Source organism: Patagioenas fasciata, chromosome 6, assembly GCF_037038585.1.
Source record: "Patagioenas fasciata isolate bPatFas1 chromosome 6, bPatFas1.hap1, whole genome shotgun sequence".
Taxonomy (NCBI): Eukaryota; Metazoa; Chordata; class Aves; order Columbiformes; family Columbidae; genus Patagioenas; species Patagioenas fasciata.
The window spans coordinates 37,713,264-37,729,027 of record NC_092525.1 but is presented as its reverse complement, the minus strand read 5'-3'; the positions used below and the strand labels follow the sequence as shown (position 1 = coordinate 37,729,027).

The following is a 15,764-nucleotide window of genomic DNA, read 5'->3' as shown; positions in this document are numbered from 1 at the left end:
AATTACTTTAATTCCACCCAAGGAATCATATGGTTTACATGCTGGATACCTGGAGAAAATGTTTCATCCACTTGAGAACTTATGGAATTGTAGCTTTCAAACAGTATTAAGTGTAAAGCTGAACTAGAAGGAAAGAACTCACCTGCATTTAGGTTCCCAAACATCCTGAGGCTCTCAAAATAGCTATGAAGCAGTGAGTGTAAGGTACCTTTTAGGCAGATGACCCTTTAGAAAGCTTTTTTAATTTTTTGCAAAGCCTGCTCCTTGTTTAAAATTTTCTCCACTGAACTCACTGAATGATTTTGCAGATGAAACTCGGTGTGGTTTTGTGGTTCATTTTCCTGCGCCCAGTAAATCAGGTGGTTGTTTGCTGAAGTATCCCAACTAATATTGGCTGTTAAGCCAAAAAAATTCTAACTCTGAGTACGTGAGAGACAAGACATAGAGAAAATTGTAGTTTGAAGTTATTGCCTTGGACTGCACTTGGTAATGAATATGAAACCATCATTGTACAGGAATAAACGTAAACTATGGTTCTACTGTGAAAGATCATTCTATAAACATCCTGCACCAGCTGAAATTTCAGTGTGACCTTCAAGATTCTGTGTAGGCTATATTACAGTAATGCAGTCTGAAGTCTGTGGACTTGTGATAACTGAGAAAGAAAGCCACAAATATTTACTTATGTTGTGTTTCTTTCCTTTCTGTGCAGATATTCCACAGTGCGTACTGAATTAGGTGCAGTTCCCATCACTTAGTTTGACCACTTGTTTTTCTCAAGAAGTGTCTCTTTTGATGGTTATCTTTTGCATCGGTTTCGTTTTCTTGGTTACCAGTACAGTAAAAGTTGAAATGGTATTAGATTTCAAAGGGTTAGCTGATTTCTAATGAGGTTTTTTTATTTGTGGAAATGCGTAATGGGCAAGAAAGTGCAAAAATCCTGTCAGTTTATTGTAATTTTTTTTTTCTTTTTTTTTTTTTTTCCCCTGATCTAAAAAGACTTTCTGGTTAGAGTGCTAGGGGAAATAGCTTTCCTGTTACTGCATGGTAGCAACTTGTTGTGTGCTACCAGGAAGAGGGTAGAAATATCCAGATTTTGAAATAATTTATTGCAAATTTATGTTGTCAGCAGGAGTACCAGTTGTACACTGTTCTATGTTGGAATTTGTAGAGTGTGTTTCATGCGAATGTGATGGGTGTTCCCCCGACCCCCTTTTGAGATTTCTTTCTAACACAGTGAGAAGGAAGGCACCTGTGGTATAGAGCATCTTTTGGCAGGTAGAGATGGCTTATTATTTATATCAGCAACATATTGCAGAACTCTTACTGCAACTACAAAAAGTCTGTCTATGTAAGACTGGCAGAATAACCATGAGTATTACTGTTACCTTTGACAAGGCAGCTCTTGGCTCTGGCTTGAGCTTGAACTTGGTGTGAGGGAGACACTGTTGCATTGTGCAGATGAAAAATGGGATGTTGTATCATTAGCAGCATCTCCTGAGCACCAGCCACTGACATTTGGAAAACCAGATTTTTAATGTTAAGTCGCAGAGGAAAAAGGACTTGGACAGCCTTTGGAGACTTCTACGTAAGAGCTTCTCCTCAGCATGCATTTAAAAAAATAGAATAAAATCAGGAAACGTAAGGGTCACGTGTAGAATGATACAGAAAATCTCTGTATCATTTCATTGTGTGCCTTTACCTAGTACAATGTTAGCCACATTTAAAGGAGTTATCAGGAACATTGAGAAAAAAATCCTTTGTGTGAGAGATGATTGGGAGGAAGAGAGAGGAGGCAAGGCAAGAGGATTTTGACAGAAAGTAATTCAAATTTTCCTATTTTGCAACACAAGAAATAGAGGATATGCAGTTAAACTGAAGAATAGCGCAAGTGTGGCTGAAGAAAGGAACAGATTGTTCATGTGTTTCATATAGATTGTGGCAGAGGTTGCTCTGTAATTTGAGACAAAGAACACAAAAAAGAGTATTTGTGTTAGTCTGGTAATAGTGTGGTTAAGGGGAGTCTTGAGTTCAGTGTTACAAAAGCTGGAGTGTCTATTGACAGTTATTCATTCCAACCTCGAAGTCACTAAAGTAGCCATAAGTGACATTGTTCTTGCTGTATACGTTGCTCTCACTACTGATTTATTGCAAAAAGTCTTGCAAACCTACTTTTTTTAATCCTTCACATAAAACGTTATTTCTCAATCGCACAAACATTTGGTGTAAATCTGAGACTACTGTAGTAGGATTGCCCTTCAGCTACAAGACAGCTGAAGAAACAAGGTGTATGGAGTTGCTGAAGTACTTTAAATGTGCTGGTCTGGGAGAATCTGGATCTTGCAGGTGGCTCCTGACTTCTTTTTTTTTTTTTTTTTTTTTTAAACAAGGAAAGTCTGGTTTGTCTCCTCCCTCTACTATGCCGGTTGAATAGGTGTTTTTTAAATGATGTCATTAGCTCCTGTTTCAAAGCAGGCTGTTAACATGGAATCTGGGCATTCCAGAAGTTATTTTTCAGGATGCTTCCGTGTTCATCAGACCCTGTTAGGAGAAGCTTTGAAGGTTCAGGTATGGTTGTTTTTAAATCTGTTCCTAATAAAATTCTGGTGGATCAGCTGATGGAGCAGCAGTGCTTGTAGCCTCGTTCTAAAGATCTTCACAGAACTTCCACCTGAAATAGTTTCTCGCAGTTGCTTCAGTTCAAATGGTGAGCAAGTTGGAAGGTTTTTCAGTTGCAACTTTGAACTTCCCTACTGTTTCGAAGGGAGAGTTCTACTACAGTAGCAGGAATCTTGTCCTGTTATTATGCATTGGAGGTCTTCAGGGGCCTGCAGCTAATTGTTTTCGATAAATTGTGCCAGGCAGTGTTGGTCTCCAACTCAAACTTTTGGGCGAGAAGAGCGAGGTTCAGTGAAGGTATTACAAAGTGAATTAATTGAAATCCATGCTGAGGGGGGTGGTTTTAATTACCTGTGTATTAATAAACCGGTTTCTGTGGAACACACCCAGTGTTCGGTAGCCTTTAACTTTCTCTGTGCTTCGATTTTAGAGTAAGCAGTATTCATACTGACTTAGCACTCTTTTTGTAGTAGTTGAATGGGTAACTCTTCCATGTTTTGCTACAGTGACTGCATAATATAAATACCCTTCAGAAGCGAAATAAAACTCTTACTATTGACTTATTTTTCTTGTCACATTCTTTCAACTTGTTCCCTCTCCGCCCCTTTTTGTTATCAGTTTGGAATGGAAGTCCTTCAGGTACTATTTGATGTTTGGAGCTGTACAAACAAATGAAAGTCTTAAGACTTCCTTATCCAGTGTTTGTGTCTGATGAATCTGGTACTTGGAGAACAGCTAGACCACCGTGGTTTGTGCCCTTTATTTTTAATTGTGTACCAAGATGGAAGAACCAAAGGAGAGACCTTGAAAGTAATGTCAACTGAATTTGAAAGAAATAGTAGAAGGTGACTTTGATTAGCTTAAGTGACATTCTGAAATTGTGGCATAATGCATCAACATTATTTTATGACCATTAATAATTCTGGCAGTTATGCAGGCCTAATATAATTGAATATTATGTTTCTGAGTGTAAGGTATTCTCTGGGAAGCTCAGTAGAAAGTTTTCCCCTGCCTTTATAGGTGAACATTGTGCTCATGAAATCTTAACAAATCTGCTCGTGCTTATGAGTCCTGTGAAGCAATCATTTCTGTTTGTGTTGTTTCACAATTTGAAATTCCTATTCCTGTTCATTTTACGAAAATCAAGCCTGGTTTTTGTGCCACAGAGAAGTGCTTCAAGTGGTTTGAGGAGACACAGAACAGCAAAATGTTGTTCTGCTTCAGGTAGGAGGAGAAAGAGTAGGAGTGTATGTGAACTGTGAAGCAAACCTCAGCCTCTCCCTTCTATCAATGAAAAATTTTCCCAATAGTGTATGGTGTGTTCTCTAGCTTGGTTAGACAGGTATTTCTTGAGTTCTTCCACAGCAATTAACAAGTCCGGTTTACATGGCATTTGGGCAATTTTTTTTAGACATGTCTGAGGAACTCAGGTGTTTATGTGTAAGATGCCAAATTGACGGAGTATTGTGTTGGACACAACAGAACCAATGAACCAGATTGAAAAGATCTTGATAAATAGTTGTTTATTATAGTACTGAGATTGTCATTGATCACTTGAATTGTTACTAATTGTGTGGGTAGACATTAAAATTGAAAAATTGTTGGGAAGCTGGAAAATTACTAGCTCTTAATTTAGCAGCTCCAGAAGGACAATAATTATTAGTCTTACTTTAGTTCTCTGGTATTAGCTACTTTTTTTTTTTTAAATTTAACTTCTGATATGGGTCAGTATTCAATTCAGCTAGCTAATGCAGGTAACAGAGATGGCATATTGCCTATTAATTTCTTTGTTTTGACAATTCGGACTTCCAGGATTGGCTGCTTGGATAATGGAGCAACCGTGGGACTCTCTGTTCTTGGCCTTTACTGGGGACTATCAAAATATCCCTGCTTCCTCTGGAAGTGGTGAGAAGTTAGGGAGCATTGTTCATGGTGCACTCCCTCGTGACTACTTTGGCTGTCGCTGTAAATTTGAAAGGAGAAAGATAAAAATAAGTTAGCCAGTCCACTCCATCAAGCCAGTTTAGCCTAAGTTAAACCAGAGGCTGCGACTCGGGCTGTCCTTCCTGTTTATGAGTCATTCTCTGTTTAATTGCGTGAAAAGGCCTCCTGTAGACTTAATTAAAAGAGAAGTCTTAGTAGTGCTGCAAAAAACTTCAGTTAAAATGGTGGATTTTGATTTCAGTCTTGTTTAACCAGGCTTTAAGGATGGAAGCTTGGACGCTATAACTTTTTTGTAGGTGATTCATACAACAAGTGGAAAGAAAATGTTATTCAGAAAAGTGAGTCTATTTTAAATGTGACTGCTTTGTTGCTAACTGCTGTTGGATTCTATAGAAAAGGTCTGAGCCATCAGGGTTGCCTTCTGAATTTGCTAATGCTTGTATGTGGTGTTAGTCTCTTGTATTTATGTTCTGTATTAAATCATGTTGTGACTGCTACCTGGAGATATTCCTTCTGTTTTACCTTTTTTTATACTATTTATCTACTGTGTTGTACTTCCTACAGAGCTTTTTTATGGTTTGAAGATGGCTTACTTCATTATTCTTTGTTTTTCTTTCTGAATTATCCCATTTGTCAAGTTTAAGGATGTATTTATTTCGAGGATCTTCAGGGAGACAAACAAGTTGTTTTGCATTGATAGTTGTGAGTTAGTGCACAAAAAGGTGCTCAAAATAGGGGTTCAGACTGTGTTTGGAAACCCTTTAAATTGTCTGTCTCTGCTTTTTTTGTACAAGTGGGAGGATGCCTATTGACAATATTAGGCAACTGGAAGTATCAGGAATAAACTTGTTCTGACTTGTCAGAATGCATCGGAAAAGTAGCTTTTCAGTGTTCCCTGCTACTTATTTTACTGGTGACTCTGGACACAGAAATAAAAGATCTGTTAGGGTGCAGGATACCTCTAAACTCTTCACCAGAAAGCAAAAAGGCACACCCAGTTGGTGCTTTCCAAACTAAGGCTCTGGATTAGAACAAGTCACTTTTGATAGCCTGCTTGGAGTTTGAGAAAAGTGTTTCTGTTCCAGTCTCCTGTTTTGAGGGCTCCTGGTAGAGAAGGGCAAGAGGGCTCTGGTAACAGAGACTTCATAGCTTTGTGGCTGCAAAGCAAAATAAATTCCATAGGTTATACTAGTAGTAACTATAGCTGTTTTTTCCAGAGTTAAGACAACTTTATCTTCTCACCAAGCACTGTCATTTTTGCAGAATATGTTCCTTGGTGGCAGGGAGGAGAGAAATATTGGCCAAGTTTTCATCTCTCCTTGATCTGTTATATTCTGTCTCATTTGTTTAGCATTTATGAAGAGAAAGGAATAAAAATAAGATAATAAGATGACATAAAAATTGGCAAGGTGTTTGGGTTTTTTTTTTTTTTTTGGTTTTTTTTTTGGTTTTTTTTTTTTTAGTATTTATTCCTGTATCAGATATATCAGAAATTAATCAGTTGGGTTATTCTACACTAAGTGTCAGAGTCTCTGCACTATAGAAACTAAATGTTTGCCCCCTGGTTTTCTAAATCTGAGGGTTTATGTGGCTTCAGCAAGCCCAGATCTGTAGGTGGCTTTTCTGGTCACTCCTTTCTCAGTGGAAAAATGTTTCTAACAAAATAGCATACAAGGACTGGGTGGGGATGTCTCTGGGTGTGTTTCTGAGGAGGAATTATGTGATCGCAGCCATTTTTATGCGGATTTTCTTAGAATAGAACAACTTGAGCTCTGTCAAGCTGAGGCTTGAGCATGACGGAGATGATTTCAGGATATACCAGGAAGAAGGGTGGCCACATAAATGCTTGGTATCAGTAAGGCAAATTATCCATCAGTATTTGAGGATGTAATGGTGTGGCTATCACATTAGGCACTGCACGATGAGCTTGGGGTGTGGTGTCAGATTACTCACCAGGTATTAAAACGATCACAGATGTTTTTCTTTTATGTAAACTCTGCAGGGGGAAAAAACCCACATTCCACTGTGTCTTCCTGTGAGTAATATATAAATTCACCTGAGAGATAAAAATGTCAGTTGTCCTTCTCCCTACCCCTTCCCCAGGATAGGGGAAAAAGAAAGGCTTAGACCAGCTCATTTGCCAGTTTGTGTGACAGTAGTCGGGAGCCTTCAGAAAGGGGATGTGAGTGACAGCAAGCCTTTCCTTCAAGCACATTTGATGAGTTCTGAAATCACCTTGATGAATTAGTGTGGCTTTTGAGAAGTGGGAATAGAATCAGTCATGTTGATTTGACAGGCTGGTATGTGAGCTGTCATTACAGAATCAAAATTGACAGTAAGCCCCTGAAAATCCAGTGACTATGCTATGCTAAAGAATATATTTAAATACTTTGTTCCTGTTAGGTTTTGTATGTTAAAGAAAATAATTTCCAGTGCAATTATGAAGGCTTCAGTCATGCTATTACAGGTGGCTTTGGCTCACAGATTTTTAGAATTTTCTTTTATTTGAATTGTTGGTCATCCAGTTTTAGCTTACTGTCATTGCTTTTATTCCCAAAACAGTGCGTGGGTAAATACAGGAGTATGTAAAGGGATGTTAACTGCATGAGTGGTAAGACTGACTGTTTCAATGTCTGGTTTTCCCTTCCTGTGCCTTCTCGTATATTTAGGTAGCTGCTGTTTAATCAGGGCCTTACACAATGCAAGACAGAGAATGTAAATGATCAAGTCATGCAAATACTGCCTGTATAAGGCTTGCTTGTCACCCTGGCTCAGTCTGGAGCAAGAGGTGTGATTGACAGCTAAGTGCATCTGTTCAATTTTAATACTCTAAAAGAAGGAAATTTTAAAAATGGAGACAGGTAGATTTCTGTGTAGTCCAGGCGTGCATTAACTGTCAAAGGTGATCAGATTTACTCTCGAGGTACTGGAACAGGATAATATTATCGTCAGGAAGTGTGAAGGCTCAGGCACTTGTACTCACACCAGTCTGCGATGTTTGCCTGTTAAAAGTGCTTGGTGGGCTGTGACCACTTCAAGAAGGAGATATTAATGGAAATTAAACCACCCAGTTGAAGTACAAAGATGCTTGACTGCAGAGCTGCTGTTGTTTTCTTTCTGAGTACCTTCCAGACCTTAGTCTTCCATGAGTGAGGTCTAATCTGTGAATAAGGTTCACTAACAGAAGTTAGCTCTTTGCTTTTTAAAAGGTAGATGAGTTCAGGACACTGTGGAGAACTGTATACTTTCTACTAATAGAACTCTGGCAGTTGAGTCTGGGAGATGGTGTCCTGTCTATTTTTTATTTCATATCATTCTGGTTGTTGATACTGCTATATTATAGTTGTAATGTGTTTCCAGAGATGAGCACATCTTTTGAAACTTAGCATTGTAAACTGAGAATGAGAGAATTGTTCTTTGTGGTCTGCTCCACTTAGAACAGGTTTCATGCGTTGTAAGCAGTAAATAAGAGAACTTGCTTTGAAAAGACAAAATTACACGTCTGGAGTAGAACTGTGTTTACAAGGCCAGAGCAGCAAAATTTGTCAAGGTGACAGTGGATTTTTGATAGATGACTTCCCAGGATTATAATATTTTGCCCTCTTGCTTGGATGATTTTCAAGTTTTGTAACTTTAAACTTTTTATAACTAGGATTATAATTCCAAAACCTATGAAGAGGCAACAAAATACATCCTTTTTTATTTTTTTTTCTATTTGAATTCAGGCTCTTGCCAAAAGTAAAGATAGCTTTTGTTTATTACTGGTCAGTGCGATGTTGGAGGTTTGCATTTTTTCTCTTTTATACAACTGTCTTACATTGTTTTCTACATTAAAAAAAAAAAAGTAGCTTTCATTTTTGTGGTTAAGCTCTGCAGTGTTTGTTACTGGTTCAGAGGAGGTGTTTAATGGAAACCCTGAGACTTGAGCCTTTTGTTTCCACTCACTAAAACCACGAGTACTGTTTTTAATGATCCTGTAAAGCTGTAAAGAAGAGATGCTATTTTTATAAAACTGGAAGGTGAGACTAATACCAATGCAGCAAAATATTTAAGGTGTGTGGGTTTTACGTTTTGGGTTTTTTTTTTTTTTTGTTATAATTGAAGGTTACATGAAAAGTCTCATTCAAAAGGAGTACCTTGCCCCAGGCTATTTCTGGCCACTGGAACTGCTCTTTTTAGCAGTGCTACAAATTGAATCACCGGGTGCCAGTAGCATTTAAAGCAAATGAGGCTCAATTACATTCTGAGTCAGAAGCACCTGAATTAACCTGCTTTTCAGCAACAGTTGGGTGATCTCTCCTACTGATATTTAGAGACTTTAAACCCTGTGCGAATGGTAATTTAACACTACTTAAAAGCGATGAGTGATGAGCAGGTTTGTCCTTGACGAAAAGCGTTTGGATTTTTACAAGGAAACTATACTCAGAGGTGTGGAGAAAATATTGACTAGTATGTTGAGTAGCTAATTTTTATTATTTTTAAATGCAACTGTTATGTCAGAGCTGAAACTCTCCAGGCTCTGTGCCATTTCTGCAACAAGCTACCTCTTAACCTTGGGTGACTCCAGAGCTTTAGTGCAGACTAGGTTACGTTATTAAAATACAATTTCAACCTCTGTCATGGAAACAAGCAGAATAGTCACCTGTGAAACTTAGGTTCTTTATCTTAATATTCCTACTATTATTACCAGTGAAGCTACTGCAGGGCTAGCCAAAGGAGGTTATCTGGCTTAGTTTGGTAATAGTAAGCTATTTTTGTTATCAGCTGTTGTAGCATTTACATGTTTGCTTCTAGGTTTGCAACTCTGGTTCTAGGAGCAGTAACAAAACTTGAATTTCTGGACTGCTACAGGATTCTTTCATCTACTTTAGATAGCACTTTGCTCAGTACTGTAACCAGGATGAGCTGAAAGGATGGTTTTGACTGTATTTGTGTGATTTGCATGGTAAATAAATGATGGTTGAATCTAGCTGTGAAGCATTCTTTTTGAAACACAGAAAATTTTTAGGTGGATTTAGTATAAAGGAACAATTCCACGGATTATCACTTGAGTTCCATATTCCATTTCACCTATTCTCATTACGCCTCATTGTTAGGATTGCTTTATAATTTTTTTTATCATATTTAAAGGTGTCGTTAAAACTTAACCAGTGCTTTAGAGATGGCTTCAATTAACCAAGACACCTAAAAATCTGTGCTAAAATAAGCTGGTTATGAAAGTACTCCTAAAAACTTGATGAACCTGTGATGCTAAAAGAAACTGTCTTGAAGTTTTCATATTCTGTTCTTCCATCTTTCCCTTATGTTTCCAGTACTGCTTGACCATTTAACAGATCTGGAACAGCTTTTGGAGCCTGTTAGAAACTAATGTGGTCTCCTAGTGGAGACGAGACGTGTTGGATTTAGAGCTGGCAGGAGAGCGTTGGGGAGAAGGTAGTGCTGCCTCGTGGAGCTGTGCGTGAAACTGCACTGAAAATACCAAATAGGTGATATTTTATTATCTGTCTTCATTAGGGGTAGAGTTAAAACAGAAATCTGGATGTTTTAGTCCTCACAAGGACAAGGTGGTTAACCCATATTAGCTTGTGGGAAGCAATGCAGCTTATTATTTGCTGTTGCAGTGGAGATGAGATTCTGCTGCTGCGGTGTTAAATCTCATGTGCAGTATCCTGCTTGTAGGTAGTGGCTGTCATTTGCTCTTCGGTTACAGTTTGTGTGTTTTCGCTCATCTTTTAACAATTCCTTTTTTAGTTATAGAGAGGACTAGTGCAGGTAGATCTGGAAAAGAAATGGGGAAAACCTAGATTATCTTCTAGTAGCAACCCCTAAGTCTACTTACTTCCACACTTTGGAAGGGGCTGTTAAGGTTGCAGTGTTGTGGTAACAGAAGAGTGTTCTGACAACTGTGTTCAAATGTGCATCTTTTCTCTGAAGTTGATGGTACCTTATGGTTTCTTACTAAAGTAGAAATGATATTGTGTTGTTGACTGAACAGATACCTGAAGGAGCTGAATTCTTGAAGCTGATATAGTTTAATAATTCTTTGAGAGGAGGATGCAACAGTGTATAGAACATCATAAGGCTCAGGAGGTGAAAAAATGTCATTGTGAACTCCTGCTGTGATGAAATGAATGTACCAGCAAACTGGGTGCTCCATTACCTCTTGAAATAACATCACAGTAGTCTAGAGATTGTTTTGTATACAACATATAACAACCTTTCTTGTGATAATAGTATGTTTAAAATGAATTCATGATTAAAAAACAGGCAGACAAGAAACTACGTAGGTAGTTTCGTTTAAAAAAAATCATGAGTTGTTTTCACTGCTCTTGGATGACTTTGCTTTTATTAAGAGATCTTTTTGACGTTTAAGTGCAGTCTTCCAAAATAAATTGCTTTGAAAGTACATAGAATAACTGAAGCTTTATTAGAGACTCCTGTTATGTAAACAATTGTTAGCATGAAGCTGTTTGACATCTATTTTTACAATGGGGGCAGCATCTATGAAGTGTCGAGAAAAAACACCTTCAAATCAAAGAAATTAAAAGAGGGAGACCCACTAAAGAGGAGGTACAGAAGCGGACACTTAAAATGTTTGATTTCTGAATACCGGGGAACTTCTGTGTAAAATGGAATTTTACGTTTTGATTTGACTTTCGAAGACTCATTGAAGTAGAAGGCTCTTCTTTCCTACACTTGGCAGCAGCAGGTATTCACTTAAGACTGCTCTTACTCTAAATTTCAGTGTGTCCTTACTATTGCACCTGGAATTTTGAATATATGAGATTTTCAGGTTTTTATCTTCTTTTGTTTGAAAACAAATATTTTAGGGAGGGTGAATAGTGTAATGCTAACTGTTGAACATAAAAGAATGGAGGTGGGAGGAACTTCCGGCTGTTACTCGAGTCTAGTCCTGTAAGTCCATCAAACGTATTTTCAGTAATACTTTCACAGTACACCATGAAAATATGCATGTGTGCACACACAAAGCAGCTAGAAAGATGCAGCTTCTGCAATTTTTGTTTGGTTTTTTGTTTGTTATTCAGTGGGAGTGTTTTTTATGGAAGTTTGCTGGGGTGAAGGGAATTCTTAAAGGTTGTATTGCAGGTTGGAGGCTGAGGAGTGGTTTTGGACAACTTTGGACCGGTGTATCCAGCCGGACTTTAATTCTCCTCTCTGCTGTTTCATTGTTTCACATTGCAATGATAATGTTTTTATAGCTGTAGTGTGTGTCATTGACATAAAAGAAAAATTACAGCTGCTGAATCAAGCTGGGAAAGAAGCTCTTACTGGATAGTGGGTGGCAAGCAACAGTTTCTCATTTTTTTTTTAAGTCGGAGTTTTTAATGCTTTCTCTTTCATTGAGTTGGGATGGGTCTTAACTGAATGAGTCATGTATACTTCTCTCAGTCAAAGAAATTATAAACATATTGCAGTGACAACGAGATGATCTCCCCTTCTTTCCCAAATTTACTTCTCATCTACCAAATGCCTATAGTAGTAGTCAGGTAACTGTAGATTATTCCTCCATGAAAAAGAATGATACTGGCCTTTAGTGATTTTCATTTTTCCTATGGTTTCTCATTAGGAGATACCAATCCTAACTTGTGCTGTTATATTTTTGATACTTCAGATCACTAAAATGTAAAAAGTGTTGCTTTGTTCTTTCCTCTGTGCTTATGCAGCTGAAGTGTTTGCAGTCTTCAGAACGCTACCCACTTCCCATTGCTGTCCCTTCTGGAAGATAACTACTTACATTTTTATTTTAGGTGGGCTGGTTGTGTAGCCATGTGTTGCTGTGTTTCAGTTAAAATGAGGTCCTTGTGTAATTGTCGTCCACCCACATTTCTGCTTACCTGTGTTTATTGAAGACCTGTGTTTAAAACTGCTAGCTTTAACTGGGGAAGAACTATGCAGACAGTTAATCTGGAATATTTTAGAAAGGAGTGAATAAGGAAGAATAATGACTTCTCTAGCTGATACCAAGAGGGGATGTGTGTCTGTATCCTTAAATCTGAAGATTTCTACAAGCTTGTCGTGTTTCTCTTTACTGTGGCTTCTTAAATGGGTGATCTTATGGCAAGCACTAGTACATCTGGAAGTTGTGCTGGTTGGTTTTTGAGCCAAACAAACAAAACTTCTTGCAATATAGGCTTTTGTATAAACTCTGAAAAACTGTCTAGAGGAGACTTGTTACGAAAACTTTAACCTGTTTTTTCTGATCTTCTGATATACAAAAGGAATTGTCCTCTCTTTAACTTCCCCAATTACTTGGAAAAGGCCTCAGACTCAATAATGTGGCAATTCTTGTGATTATTTGGGTGTTCAGAAAGCAACATGTATGTGCTCCTGGGAAAAGCAGATTTCTTGCCTCCCTGAGAACAGGACTGACTGAAATTTGACCAGTTGAACCAAAAACTGAAAACTATTGTGGCTCTTTTAAGTGCCTTCTGTCTCTCTTTTGTTAATCTGTTTGGTTCTTCCTTGATTTTTAATCCTGGTTTAATCACTGTGTTACTGTAATAGTCATCTGCATTGACAAATGCAACAACTCTTTGAAAGGAAAGGAGCATGTTCTAGACATGCGTGTCTGCTGTTAACTCCCTAGTCTTAATCATCGATGGGCTTGGGAGTCCTTATGATTGGTAGAAAAAATTTCCTAGGTAATAGATCACGAAACCACTTAATAGTAAGAGTTGAACACTTCCCCTTTCTTCTAAATAAGCTGTAATGGATGTATAGTATCAACCAGAAATTACGAAGTTAGTCGTGTATATCTTCCCCAAAAATTTACTGTTTGAGCCATGTGCAGGTTGTATGTTTTGGGTGGTATGAGCAGGGAGGTTTGTGTTTCCTTTACATAGCTGATGTCTTTTCATTACTTTAATGGTGCGTGATTAGTGATTGAATGTCAAGTGAGAATAAAAGGTCAAGAAAATGATAAAATAGATTTCATACCATGTGTTTTTTTTTTTTTTCTGTGAGACGCTAGATAAATATAACTTTATTCAACACTTTTCCATTCTGTGATAAGACATTAGCTCTCACTCACAGGATGTTGCGAAGCTTAAATCATTGTAAGTTGCTGCTCGATCATCTGTTGGGAGGTAGTGTGATGGAGTTGTGACATAGGTGTGTTTGGGGTTTTTTTGTTTGTTTGCTTCCCTTGTGGTGTTACAAGCCAGGAAGTTTCAAATGAGGGATAACATCTTGTCCTTAATTGGCCCCATATTTCTAAGGTAATTTACAGGCTACCAAATTAGAGACTTTTGCATGAAAGTAGATAAGCTTCTTCCTTTGTTTTCACCGTCCAAAATTACTGTGAATAAAAGAAGGCAAATCTTGAAAGTGATTTAACTGAGCTTCAGTGAGTTTGGAGCAGAACTTTTATGATGTTTCTGATTTTTCTCTCCTTTTTGTGTTTTCTTTTTTTGAGAGTGACTTCTCCAGCTGAGAGGAATATGTGTCTGTATCCTTGAATCTGAAGATTTCTACAAGCTTGTCCTGTTTCTCTTTACTGTGGCTGTTTAAATGGGTGATCTTACGGCAAGCACTAGTATATCTGGAAGTTGTGGCATTTGGTTGGTTGTTAAGCCAAACAAACAAAACCTCTTGCAGTATAGACTTTGTATACATTCTGAAAATATTATACAGTCACTGCAGCCCACTGGTATTTATGTAGATTTAAAAGAAGGGTTGGAATGTGTGTTGCACACGGGCTTCCAGGATTTGCTGTTGGGTGGAAAAGTCTGTTGCAGAGCCGTGTGTTGCGAGCAGGCGTGAGGCGGCGCGGGGAAGGAATGAGGAAGCGGAGCACTTGCCGTCAGTTGACAGGGTACAGCCAAGTTTCGGCCAGCAAACAGGAGGAGAGAAAGAATCTCAATCTAGCAGAAATACTATTCAGGGCTTATCATATTAGTGTTGTTCATGGAGCTCCCTGGGTGGAGGTAAGAAGCTTTTTTTCTACCTGTTCTTCTCTGATCAAACACAGGCTTTGTTTTTTCTTCTTTTCTTTTTTTGTTTTCAGCGATTTTGATATTAAAAACACAGCTAGCATGGCTTGTGCTTTTCTGTGAAGCGTGAATTTGGCATATGGGGTGTTTGTGTGTGGCTTCAGTGTGCCTTCTGAGACCAAAGTGTTGGGTCTCTATAAACGCCCCATTACTTTTGACTGGTCAGGGTTTCCCAGGGGTTGTCGTTAATTTTTTTGCTACAATGAAATTCAGGACTTTTAAAAATATTAGGCCCTGTGCTTCTTCTCAGACAAGAGAGCAGTGATACTTCAGTGTTCTCAGAAACGCTATTTATTATGTAGATCACACTGGAGTGGAAAACTTATTTACCTAAATAGGTTCTGTGAAGCACTGGTGAAAATTGGTGATGTCTGTTTGGCACTAGGCAGGTATGAAGGGATCAGGTTGTTCGGGTAGGATTGCACTGTGGGCATCTGATAATCCCGATTAGTTAGGAATTGTTTCACTATTCTGTTAATTTCATTTAGGTTGTTGATTTATTTTTAATCTTGAGTGTCAGCAAAGTTTTGAAGTAGTTAATGTATCACAGAACCAGTCTCGCAGAAGAGAGAGCTGCATCTTTGGCTAGGTTACTTTTTCTCAGGAATGTGCATGGTACTACTAATGAGTAAGAGTCTTTAAAATAATTAATAAAATGTTTTTCTTTATTAGATGAAAATACAGATTAACCACAAGCTGTGTTTGTGTAAGCAGATTGGTAGGCAAGCCTGAGTTTGTTTTGGCAGCGAGAAGCTCCTTAATGTTAAGCTTTGCACTCAATAGATGTACTTACATCTTTACTGTTAACTGCTACAGGAAGTTCTGCTCGTTTCACTTCTAAGTAAGACTCAGCAAAAATGAAACAGCTTCAGGGCTAAAACAAAAGCAGACGATAAAAATTACTAAGAATGTTGATCTTCAAATTTCAAGAAGATGAGACTGCTCGAGTGAGAAGAGCCTAGCGAAATGCCGGAGAGAGAGATGTGTAAAAACAGGGGAGCCGGTAAAACTCTGAAGAACTGTATGTACCGGGAGGGCAGAAGTGGAGCAGAGGGTGCCCCATACGTGTGCTGAGTCATCTGCTGTAAGCTGTAACATGACTTACCGGGGACTGCTGCTGGGAAAGATCCCTGCCAGCTTCGGCATGACGAAACGGCACATGATAAGGCTGTGCTAGTACACGTTAGG

General features: G+C 38.3%; 1 protein-coding gene across 9 annotated transcripts in view; it reads left to right on the top strand.

Annotated features, from left to right (window-relative positions):
• Window positions 1–15,764, top strand: part of RC3H1 (ring finger and CCCH-type domains 1) — a 61,066-nt gene that overhangs the window by 2,489 nt on the left and 42,813 nt on the right. The window contains exon 1 of one of the 9 annotated variants that reach the window (XM_071810563.1): window positions 14,429–14,510. The exons of the other annotated variants lie outside the window; for them this stretch is intronic. The gene's annotated coding sequence lies outside the window, so the exon portion shown is untranslated. Of the gene's footprint in view, window positions 1–14,428; window positions 14,511–15,764 lie in introns of those variants that run through there. 9 annotated transcript variants of the gene reach the window in all.